This window comes from Apodemus sylvaticus, chromosome 4 (genome assembly GCF_947179515.1).
Source record: "Apodemus sylvaticus chromosome 4, mApoSyl1.1, whole genome shotgun sequence".
Taxonomy (NCBI): Eukaryota; Metazoa; Chordata; class Mammalia; order Rodentia; family Muridae; genus Apodemus; species Apodemus sylvaticus.
The window spans coordinates 100,962,660-100,974,660 of record NC_067475.1 but is presented as its reverse complement, the minus strand read 5'-3'; the positions used below and the strand labels follow the sequence as shown (position 1 = coordinate 100,974,660).

Sequence of the window (12,001 nt, the reverse complement as noted above, 5' to 3'; positions counted from 1 at the left end):
TGTGTGTGTGTGTGTGTGTGTGTGTGCGTGCGTGCCTGTGAATCGGAAAATCTGTATACTATACTCCAGTTTAATAGCCTTTTGGCCAGGGAGGAAGGTGGAGCCCCTCCCTCTGAATGTCTTTCCTGCGCCATCTACTGGCACAGGTGAGCATCGTACCGCTGGCAAAGGAAAATAACCCTTCAGGCAGCTTGGGAAAGGGTAATGTTGGGAGCAGACAGTAAATGCAAAACCCACGTGGAGTGTGATTAATGGCACTCCCCATAGCTGTTCCTGAATCAGGTTTGTCTTTCTCTTCAGTTGTGAGTCACAAATATACGTGCACAGTTTTACTATTTGATTTTTAATAATGCATTTCTGTTTCTAAGCTAAAAAGGTTTCTTAAAAATTTCCCAGTTAGGGTTTGGCAAAATGGCTTAATGGGTAGAGGAACTTGCTGTCAAGTATGACGACCTGGGTTTCATTGATAGAATACACACGCTGGAAGAAGAGAACCGACTTCTGCAAACTGTCACCCTGCCACACACTCATGAGTAACTGTAAACATTCAAATTAGAACCATTCATGATTACCTGTTTTTCTGATTCTCTCATCCCTTATTGGGGAGGAAAAACACAATGTGTATATTTTTTTGCAATTGACTTTAATACTTCCATGCCTCTGGGTAGAGAGACCAGCTGATAGCCGTATCGATGAAAACACGGAAGGATACATGCAAAAACAGGAAAGAAAACAAATCCTAGCAGATGAGAAGGGGACTGTGAACACAGAGCAGTCATAAAAGACATTTAAAAAGTAGATTTATTAAAATTGAGTACTGTAGAACATACGTTTAGTCACTGATGTTAGACATGTAGGGTGCTATTTTATCCTCAGCATGCTAAGTAAGGGACTGACTGTGAAATGCCCGCCCCCCGGTAGGCTCATGTGTTTGAAGACTTCATCCACAGTTGTTGCCACTGTTTTGGTTCTGTGACATTTCATAGAATGTTTGGAGTGTGTGGCCTAGAAGCAGACGTGAATGGCTGGGGAAACTTTGAAGGTGGTGACTGTTTAGGGTTCCTTGTTCTTATCATGAGAAGCTGCCAGTGTCTGGCTGACCAGTGCAGACACCATGTCTTCCTTGCCATGACAGACTGCGTCCCTTCAAACTGTGAGCCAAAATAAACGTCTCCTCCCGTATCATGTTTTTGCCAGGCATGCAATAAAGAAAATAACTAACATGGTACCTGTTCTTATTCCCAACATGCCAGCCTTTCTGTTCTTCAGAACAAACCTATTGTGTATCTTCCAGGGTAGATAATTTCTCTTCCTCTTAAAAGTTCTTTCTTCTTCTTCTTTTTTTTTTGAAATTTATATATGAGTGTTTTGCCTACATGTCTGTATTGGCCATGTGCATGCCTGGTGCTGAGAGGGGACTGAAGAAGGCACTGAATCCCTAGAACTGGAGTTACAGAGGGTTGTGAGCCATGATGTGCATGCCTGGAACTGACCCTAGGTTCTGGTGAAGAGTGCCACGTGATCTTAACAACTGGTCCCCCTCCCCGCCACCCTCCCCTCTCCAGCCTTTCAAACCAGATAATAGGAACGTGCTGCCAGTCTGGAGCTCGCTGCATTCAAAATATATATTCCGCCATACATATCAATCCCATGTATGTTACACAAGTCTCTGTTGCTGTGAGAGATTCGGTTGGACAGAGGAACAGTTTGCTTTGGGACAGCTTTCATGGCCGATTTGCTCTGCCACATTGCAGTGTGCAACGAGGCTGAAACACTGTCAGGGGAGAGTGAGGTAGAGGAAGGAGAGTGGCTCAACTTGTGGCCAAGAGTCATGGGAGAGGGAAGGGGGGAGGGGAGCAGAGGAGAAGGGAGGAAAGCAAAGGAGTCGGGGGCTCGAGATGTATTTCCCAGGGGCAGAACCCCAAGTAGACACTCCCTTAACTACGTCCGTGCTGTTCCCCTGCATGTTTCCCTGCAAATGTCACCATTCCATTTAGCTTTAAGACCGAATACATTTCCATCTGATGCATGTGTGCTTTATTCATTCATTCACTCTTTGATAGACATCTAGGCTTTCCCCATGTCGCCGCTATTATGAACAGAGCAACAGTAAACACGGATGTATAAGCACCTCTGGGGTGTGCTGAGTTAGATTCCTTTGGACATGTGCCTAAGAGTGCTATAGTTCGATCACGGGGTAGTTCTAGTTTTATTTTTAAAAAATTCCCATATTGGTCTCTATAAAATCTTTCCATATTGATGCACTCCAGCAGTTCATCCAGGGGGCAGATGTTGGGGTGGGCGGATTCAAGACCCTGGATCTGGGCCTGAGAGGTCTCTGAGCTGGTCAGCAGGCTCACACTGTCAAGCCTTTGGGGTCGGCCCACGAGTAACCCCCACGACCAGAACCAATTTTATCCCGCTGTCCAGACAAGGTGCAGGACCAGCTCCCTCGAGTGCTGAAGCCAGGAAGGGACATGGTTAATATCCACTCTCAAGATCCCAGGGTAGCTTTCCTGCCTGCCATAGGTGGTGAGGCCAAAGGGGAGGGGTTTGACAATGCAGCCCCACAGCAGACAAGAGGCAGGACCTGCTCTCACATGCTCTTGCCCTCAGATTAGCTTGCCCGAGCTCCCGACACTTAGGGTCAGTTCTATCGTGCAGGTCAGGCAGGATGCAGGGCCCCCAACTTCCCAGTGCTGGAGCCGGTGAGGGGCGGGACCGGTTCTGCTCTCATGGCTCTTAGCATATTGGGAGCCATTTTGGCTGCTTTCGTCAGAAGCAAGGGCCTGCTGGCAGATTTCCTGGCCTGCTGATGAATAAAATGATAAGGGGGATATACTTGAAGCTCAAAACAAGGGGCTGGATGTTCTGTTGATCTTGGAGGAAGGAACAGGGAGGCCTCTAGAGGGGTATAGATATTTAGTGTACATCAGCCATTGTCTGTGCTGGCTTGTGACTTTGCTTCCCGCGATACTATTAAGTATATAAAGGCTATGAGAAATACATTTGGGGCTGGCGTGGTATAGATCTGCAGCCCTCTCGATTTCTAACCTTTGTCTCTGAGTCTTTCTGTCCTTCCTATAATCATTTCACTCTCCCCTCAGAGGAGATTGTTCTACTCCTCACCAGCAGGGCGGCACACTCTCCCACCTGACACAGGAAAGGGAGGAGGGTAGCTCTTCCTTGTCCACACCACCACATAGAGAGCAGGGCTAGCTCTCCCACACTCATTTCCCTAGGGTCGGCTCACCTGAAACTCCAGCACTGGGGAGGGGGAGGAGGAGGGGAGGGAAGGGGAGAGGGGGAGGGGAGGGGGAGGGGGAGGAAAGCCTCTCCTGAGGACTGCAGCTGGCTAGGGGCAGGGCCAGCTCTCCTGCTCTCATGTTCCCAGGGCCAGCTATCCCAGGTCCAGGTGAGGGGTGGGGACAACATGTCCCCAGGTGGCTGCACAGACCAGGGACATCTCCCAGGCCTTGGTAAGGGACCTGTGGTCACAGACACCAGTTGCTGTAGGGCCACACGTGTCCCCTGCCCCCTGTGGCAGCATAGGTCAGGACCCCCTCATGGTCCCAGGTGGCATCTCCAGCCACTCCTCACTACTCGCCAGTCTCCAGTTCTGCCTCTCTTCATTGTGCCCATGTCTTTCTGTTTCTCTTTCTCTTCCATTTTTCCACCACTTACTTGCTCCTCTTAGTGGCACCAGGGTCCTTGAGGGTCTAAGGTTATCTCAGAAGTGGTTTCATAAGTGCTATGCCTTGCCTGTGCATTACGGCACCTGGTAATGGTCAATTTGGGCATGGTCTGTGCCACCACCCCCAGGTCTGCCTGGTGTCAGACTGGTGCTCCCCTCAGGCTAGCTCCCTGTCCAGGCCCCCTGGTGTTGGGCTGGCAGTGGCCTCAGGCTTGCTTTTTCTCAGGGAACGTCAGGCTACTTACTAGTGATTCAGATGTTCACAGGTCAGAACCCTGAGCACAGACACAGCCTCTCCTCTACCACCTACTGACGCACACGAGACACAGCAGCTACACCTGCAATGCCTAGGGAAGAGTGTTTCCTTGATAGTAACCTCAACATCTACAGCTGAGTGTGTGTGTGTGTGTGTGTGTGTGTGTGAGAGAGAGAGAGAGAGAGAGAGAGTGAGACAGAGAGAGAGACAGAGAAACAGAGACAGAGACAGAGACAGAGAGAGACAGAGAGAGTCCAAGTAGTTTCAATTTGCCTTTTCATAGTGGCTAAAGGGGTTGAAATCCCTTTTAAAAATTTATTGGTCATTTTTGTTTCTTCTTTTTCAACCTGTCCATTCAATAACCCTTTTTGCAACTGGAAAGCTTATGAAGCTGTTAAATTCTTGCTGTTCTTTATATAGTTCTGTCCTGTCTGATGCAGAATCGACAAGGATTCCCCTCCCCCCTTGTAGGCCGTCTCTTACTTGTGATCGTTCCTTCTTGTTCACTGAATGGAGCCCCATTTGTCAGCTCTTGGGGGTGACCTCGTGGACCACTGCAGTCCTTTAGAGGAAGTACTTGCCTGTGTGGAGACCTCGAAGTGTTCCCCAATTTCATTAGTCAGAAAGTTTCAGGTCTTATTCTTAAAGACTTTAATACACTTTGAGGTTTTTTTGGGATGTGTATGTGAAAGATATAAATCTAATTCCATTCTTCTGCATGTGGATACCCACTCTTGCCAGCATCATTTGTGAAAGAGTTCCCCTCTTTGCAGAGCTGGGGATTGAACCTGGGGCTTTGTGTGAACTAGGAAAGTACTCTACTACCAACCCAAGTCCCTAGCTCTGCAATGTATGCTTTTGACACCTGTAGAAGAAAAAGCAGCAGAAGCAGAAGAGCAGAAGAAACAGAGGAGGAGGAGGAGGAGGAGGAGGAGGAGGAGGAGGAGGAGGAGGAGGAGGAGGAGATGACACACTTTGGTGACTGCAGCTGAGTGGTTTTCTTCCTGGGTCCTCTGCTCTACTCCAGGATAAGTTGTGCCAGCACAATGCTTTCTTACTGCTCTGCTCACAAGTTCAGCGAGGCCTGGAGGAAGAGCGACCTCTACTGTCTTCACCTCCCCAGCACGGGAACTATGGGTGCAGGCCACAGTCAGAGCTTGATGTAGATGCTGAGCACTCTGATCTTCATGCTTACAAGTGCTTTTTTTTGAGGGTCCTTACCAAAAAAAAAAAAAAAAAAAAAAAAAAAAAAAAAAAAAAAAAGTAACTTTGTTTTCTAGTCTCACATATTTGATGTTCCAAATGCCTCTTTTCTCTGGATGTCATCTTTTCCCTCAGACATGTGGAAATTTCTGCTACTGCATCTGTGCAGTTTTATTGCTTTATCCCTGTCCTGGACTGACTGTGTGTTCTAATTGCCATGTTTTGTCTTCCAGCCCTAATATCCCATTCTCTCCATCATCCATTCTACTGATGAGGCCTCCCACTGAACTTTTTATTTAACTTACTGAAAACTTCATTTCTAGAATTTCAGATTTTTCTTCACTATTTCTATCTCTTTATAGAATTCTATTTTCATATCCTATATAAACTTCTTTATTTTTTGTCTTCTCTTGGAATTCATTATGAGTTTGACTCCTCTGTGATTTCTTTGAACATATTTAAGATAATTATTTTGAATTCTTTGTTTTAAATTTCATCTACTGCACTCTTATTTGGGGCCATTACTTTGGGATGGGGAATTATGGAGGACATACCTTATCTTGCTTTTCCTATATGTTTTTAAGCTGGGGGTGAAAGGATGTTCTAGAAGGATGGATGCTGTTTGTCTGCTAACTCTGTCTTGACCAGGTACTTTGAAGGGTACAACATCAGAAATGAGTGTTTATTCTTTACCCTTTGTCCTGTTACCAGTGTTGTTAGGTCAGATCCAGGGCTCGGGCAGAACTCCAAGCTGGACTCACCCACCTTCTTCAATGAGCCAGTTAAAGAGACAAGCAATCAAGCAATGATGAAAAGCAGAGAGAGAGAGAGAGAGAGAGAGAGAGAGAGAGAGAGAGAGAGAGAGAGAGAGAGAGAGAGATTTGGAGTGGTCACATTGGGAAGAGGAACAGAGAGGTTCAGTAAACACCTCCCTTGTCTACCTTTAGGTTTAAGTAGAAGGCTGCTGTGCATAGCTAAGTGGTCCTGGTCAGGGGGCTTCCACCCCCCATGGACCCATCAATGTCTTTGCTTTAGTCTTTTCTGCAAGACTAAATGTGTTGTGTTGAAGGAATGGCCTAAAATCGCTTTTGTTGCAGTAAATCTCCAACCCCAATAAGCTTGTGTAAAAACACACAGCCCTGTTATTATATTTATAAGCTGCATGCCTAGATCTGGCAGATCTACCACCACACTAACCTATTCCCTAGCTATGAGATCCATTGCTACTTGCAGCTTCTCCAGGCCATGCAGTTCTGCTCCATCTTCCTTCTGCCTCTTCTTCCTCTGACCTTCCCCTTCCCTTACTCCACTCTCTAAGACCTCCAGTCCCACCTTTCCCTTCCACTGCCCAACCACAGGCTCTATCCAGTTTGACCAGTTAGAATGGGGAGAAGAAATCACCTGATCCACTCCTAGTAGGGACAGCCCTCTTGAGGAAGCAGAATTTACATCAGAAGACAAACAGCACCAGGGCAGCCCAACGTTTTTCCTGGAGTCGCTCCAGATGCTCACATACTCCCCACCCCTGCTTTCCTTTTCCAGCATGAGATCCAAGGGAAATGCCAAATCCTTGTGGTCTTGTGCTCAACAGTTGTATAGTTAAAGAGATGGACACAAGTCTTTCCTCAGGATATCTTCATTCCTGCCAGGACTGTTACAGTGCCTTCTTCTTGGCCAGACTATAAGAGTTCATTTCTTCAGATTCAGTCAACCAACAGCAGTAGTCAGAGTATGCAGAGTGGCTGGTGGTCTCACTAGTGGAGAATCCAGACTGAAGCACAAATGATAGATCGTCTGAATTTGGAGTCTGACCACAGCTGCTGGTCCAGAATCCTGGCTCTATTGAGATCATGCACTATTTTCCTTACATGACATATAGGGACTTTAGACTTTAACTGGACACTACCAGCTACATTAAAAAACACACTAGCCACAAGCAGTCCGAACAACAGATGTGCTCATGGCTGCCATTTGTAGTGTCTGTGTGAGCCATCTTGTCAGGGAAGCCAGCTCTGAGGAAAGCCTTTCTAGTCACCTCTCGAATCTCTGTGCAAAAGATGATGCAATGTACATCCACTTCCTCTCAGACAATGGTCTGTGCTGCAAAATTGGAAGTGCCACTGTAGTCACCGATGATGGTGGCAGGTCTCTGTGTGCGGTTCCCAGGACACGGATGCCACCCACCCTTGCATTAATACCTTGTACTGGGCTTGCTAAGGTCTTCTTCCACTTGGTCTGGACAGTAGGGCAGCTCGCAGCTGTGAGGAACAGCATAGGCCCCATAGGAGGTACTGGGAAGACTTTTAAAAGTGAAACATAAGGTAAACATCATTCTTCTTCTTCTTCTTCTTCTTCTTCTTTTTTTTTTTGGGATTTGGTTTTTTCGAAACAGGGTTTCTCTGTGTAGCCCTGGCCATCCTGGAACTCACCCTGTAGACCAGGCTGGCCTCGAACTCAGAAATCCGTCTGCCTCTGCCTCCCAGAGTGCTGGGATTACAGGCATACGCCACCACCACCCAGCTGGTAAACATCATTCTGAAACCTTCCTGAAACCCTCCCGGATATTCATGTTGGGTCCTGCACCCAGCATAGTTAGCTACACAGTTACTATTAAGATTAAGCAAACAAAAACAAATGAACCAACAGAAATACACATTGACACTAATTTCCAGTGGGAAATAAGCAAGAACACCCAGGAAAACACTGAAAAGCAAAAGCTGTGCAGAGGACTTGGATTAGTCAGTGTGTCACAGCTAAACGCTTCTGAAATAAGAACAGTAAAGAGACAGAGAGGCCAGTAGGACTGGGACAAAATCCTCAGAAGGGAACTGAATACACTCGGGAGTTAACTGCAAAATAAAGTGTTGTCCCTACTCACCCAGGCAAGGATAAACTTTCACTAGATGGTGTTGGGTTTACTGGTGTCTGCCTTCCTCTCATTATACAAGTGAATACATTAAAAATAGACTACGTACTGGGTTTGGATAATAACATCGAATACACTCTAGGGGAGAAACAGTGATATCCCCTATCATTTGGACATGGAAGATTTTTCTAACTAGGTTCCAAACCTCAGATTCAGAAACGGTGAAGAGCCTGGTGTGGCGGGCGGTGCACACCCTCAATCCCAGCACTTGGGAGGCTGAGGTAGACGGACTGCTGTGAGTTTGAGGCAAGCCTGGTCTACAAAGTTAGTTTCAGGACAGCCAGAGCTGTTACATAGAGAAGCTCTATCTTGAAACAACAACAAAACAAAGAACAAAAGGAGTGCTAGACATGATACTACAGGATGAGGGAAACAAACCAAGCCGTGATATCACTGAAAAGACAAAAGCCAACTGAGACGCTGGGACACGGTCTGGTTAATGTATAAAGCTGAGGAGAGATACCTCATGTGTTTAGGATACAGGAAGTCACGATGAATGCCCGTTAGAAATAATAGGGACGTCAGATGCACTATGTAAACACTATACACATCCAACTTTGACGGAAGCCACTATGTGCAGTTTTGGATACTGCGTAACCGAGTGTCTTAGTTAGGGTTTTACTGCTGTGAACAGACACCATGACCAAGGCAAGTCTTATAATGACAACATTTAATTGGGGCTGGCTTACAGGTTCAGAGAGCCAGTCCAGTATCATCAAGGCAAATATCATCAAGGCAGGAGCATGGCAGTGCCCGGGCAGGAATGGTGCAGGAGGAGCTGAGAGGTTGACATCTTCATCTGCAGACCTCTAAGAGGAGACTGGCTTCCAAGCAGCTAGGATAGGGTATTAAAGCTCACACCCATTCCAGCAAGGCCACACCTCCTAAATAATGCCACTCCCTGGCCCAAGAATATACAAACCATCCTACTGAGCCACCTGGGTGCCTGTGTAGGGCAGGCCTTTTTTTTTTTAATATAAGATTTTTTTAATTAAAAAAGATATTTTTATTGGTTATTTATTACATTTCAAATGCTGTCCCCCTTCCCGGTTTACCCTCCTCAAACCCCACCCCTCCTCCTTCCCCTGCTTCTATGAGGGTGCTCCCTCACCCACTCACCCACTCCTGCCTCACTGCCCTAGCATTCCCCTATGCTGGGGCGTCAAGCCTTCACAGGACCAAGGGCCTCCCCTCCCACCGATGCCTGCCAAGGCTGTCCTCTGCTACAGATGCAGCTGGAACCATGGGTCCTTCCATGTGTACTCTTTGGTTGGTGGTTTAATCCTTGGGAGCTCCGGTTGGTTGACATTGTTGTTCTTGCTATTAGACTGCAAACCCTTTCAGCTCCTTCTGTCCTCCCCCTAACTCCTCCATTGGGGTCCTCGTGCTCAGTCCAATGGTGGCTGCAAGCATCCTCATCTGTATTGGTCCGGCTCTGGCAGAGCCTCTCAGGAGACAGTTATATCAGGATCCTGTCAGCAAGCACTTCTTGGCATCAGCAATAGTGTCTGGGTTTGGTGTCTGCAGATGGGATGGATCCCAGGTGGGGCAGTCTCTGGATGGCCTTCCCTTCACTCTCTGCTCCGCTCTTTGTTACTGTATTTCCTTTAGACAGGATCAATTCTAGCTTACTATTTTTGAGATGGGTGGGTGGCTCCATCACTCAACCAGGGGCTGTGCCTATCCTCTGGATATGGTCTCTACAGGTTCTCTTTTCCCTCTGTTGGGCATTTCAGCTAATGTCATCCCTGTCGGGTCCTGGGAGCCTCTTGTTTCCTGGCATCTGGGACTTTCTGGTGTCTACCCCCAGTTCCCCAGCCCCCACTGCTACATGCCTCTGTTCAATTTCCTACTCTCTGTACATCTCCCGTCTCCTCCCACACCCGATCCTGCCCCTGTTTTTTCCTCCCCCTCCTCCTCTCTCCTTATGAGGAACTGTTCTTACCTCTGGAAGCAAAGAAAGCCCCCTTGAGTCCTTTGAGTGCACAAGTCAGCGGGTACACTGTTGTCTTGTTACTCTTTGATTTTCTCACTTAGACATTTTTTGGGGTAGTCTGCTGAGTATTAAATCCAGGATCTCTTGCATATAATATGTCACTGAATTTTTATAATAACTAAAAAGACAACTCTTGAATTGAAAGCAAGTTGCTGTCATTTTAAAAGAAACTGTTTTATTTACATTCCAAATGTTGCCCCTCTTACTGATCCCCCTCCAAATTGATTTGGGATGAAAAACTATATGGCAAAATAAGTGCGGTCAGAGGAAATGTCAAGCCCTACACACACTGCTGATTCTACTTAAGCAATAAGCGAAGGAACAAACTCTAGGAGCCCTTCTGAAAATATGGAGTAAAGAACAGAAAGAGAATTTGGAGACAACTGAAACACCGCCATGTGAGAAAAACAGGAACACACACTAACAGAAGCAATTAAGATTGAGTCCTTTAACTGATGGGCTACCGGCCCGCGCCTCGAGTCTCTCAGTGCCAAAGCTCAGGTGTATAGCATTTTAAAAGGCAAACTCACAAAGATCATAATTTACATCAAAGTTAGATAAGGGTCAGAATAACCTCGAAATTTTTATTATTATTATCGCAGACATAACATGCTAATTATTTTTGACTTACATCTTCAGTTATTTTAGTTTAAATTTGTATAAACATTAATTAGTTTTGTGAATATATCAGACCTGGGTCAGGGGTGTAGAAACCGCAAATGTGTAGCTGGTATAGACACTACCCATTGGGACGCTAGATGGCTGAGAACTGTCTATGCAAACACAAAATGGGGTCAGGACGAGGGGGTGTTACTCTGGTCATTTCATTAAAAACACAAGTGACTATCATTTAAAAGAAGTTCAACCTCCTTCAACACAGAAGTACAAACTGTCTATACTATGATAGCTATTTTTACTTAGGTTTTCAAAGACTTAATAAAGGTAGATTAGAGCTAGTAGCAACCAGGCTCTCACCTTTATTGCTGATAGGCATGTAAATAGGGATAGCTTTTAGTATGAATACTATTTTAAAATATATAACGTTTAAAAATAAAGCTGCTGTTTGATTTAGCCATTAGACCATGGTTAGGGGTTCTATTGCTTTGATGAACCATTATGGCCACAGTAAGTTAGGGAGGAAAGGATTTATTTGGCTTACACTTCCACGTCTCAGCCCATCCCTGAAGGAAGTCAGGACAGGAACTCAAGCAGGGCAGGAACTGGAGGCAGCTGATGCAGAGGCCGCGGAAGAGCCCTGCTTATGGCTTGTTCCCCATGACTGTGCCTCCTGCTTACTCAGAGACCCCCAGACTAGCAACCCAAAGATAGCCGGGCCCTCCCCAACAATCATCAATTAAGAAAATGTCCTGCAGGCCCATCCCATGGAGGCACTGAGGATCCCTCCTCTCAGATGACTTCAGTTTGTGTCAAGTTGACAAAACTAGCCAGCACAAGACACGCAGTAACCTATCCTGTGGGCAAAGCTAAGGAGTGTAAAATGATGGTCTAGGCCCTTCACTGTAGTGCAGCCGATGCCGAGTGAAAGACTAAGCCCTACGTGTAGTATGACCACTGTGGTGGCCAAGCAGTGTTAGTCAGGGGAATGCAAGGTAGAAAGCGGGCTCTGCATAAACAGTCTAAACGGTATCTCTCTGACAGAGTCTCGCCGCTTCCCCATCTCCTATATTTGGATCTCTTTGGAGGGCCCGACCTAGAAATCTAGGAGACACTCAAAAGTCCTCTTTCACTTTCAAACGTCAGTGCTATTGTTTAAACACGTCCCCATTTTACTTTGTAAGCAGTCAGTGGAACACTCTTTGGTGTTATACCCATTGACCTTTCAAGACTGGCCTTGAGCCTCTCACTCTCCTGCAGCGTGCTTCACGACTATTTAGCACCTAGCCTGGCTACACTCAAAATTCTACT

The 12,001-nt window shown here is 46.4% G+C and overlaps 1 non-coding gene across 1 annotated transcript; it reads right to left on the bottom strand.

Moving 5' to 3' along the window:
• Nucleotides 1-3,922: 3,922 nt before the first annotated feature.
• Nucleotides 3,923-4,051, bottom strand: LOC127683925 (small nucleolar RNA SNORA17). Its single transcript, XR_007977702.1, has one exon. It is a non-coding gene; the product is annotated as a small nucleolar RNA SNORA17 (small nucleolar RNA).
• Between the last annotated feature and the right edge of the window lie 7,950 nt (nucleotides 4,052-12,001).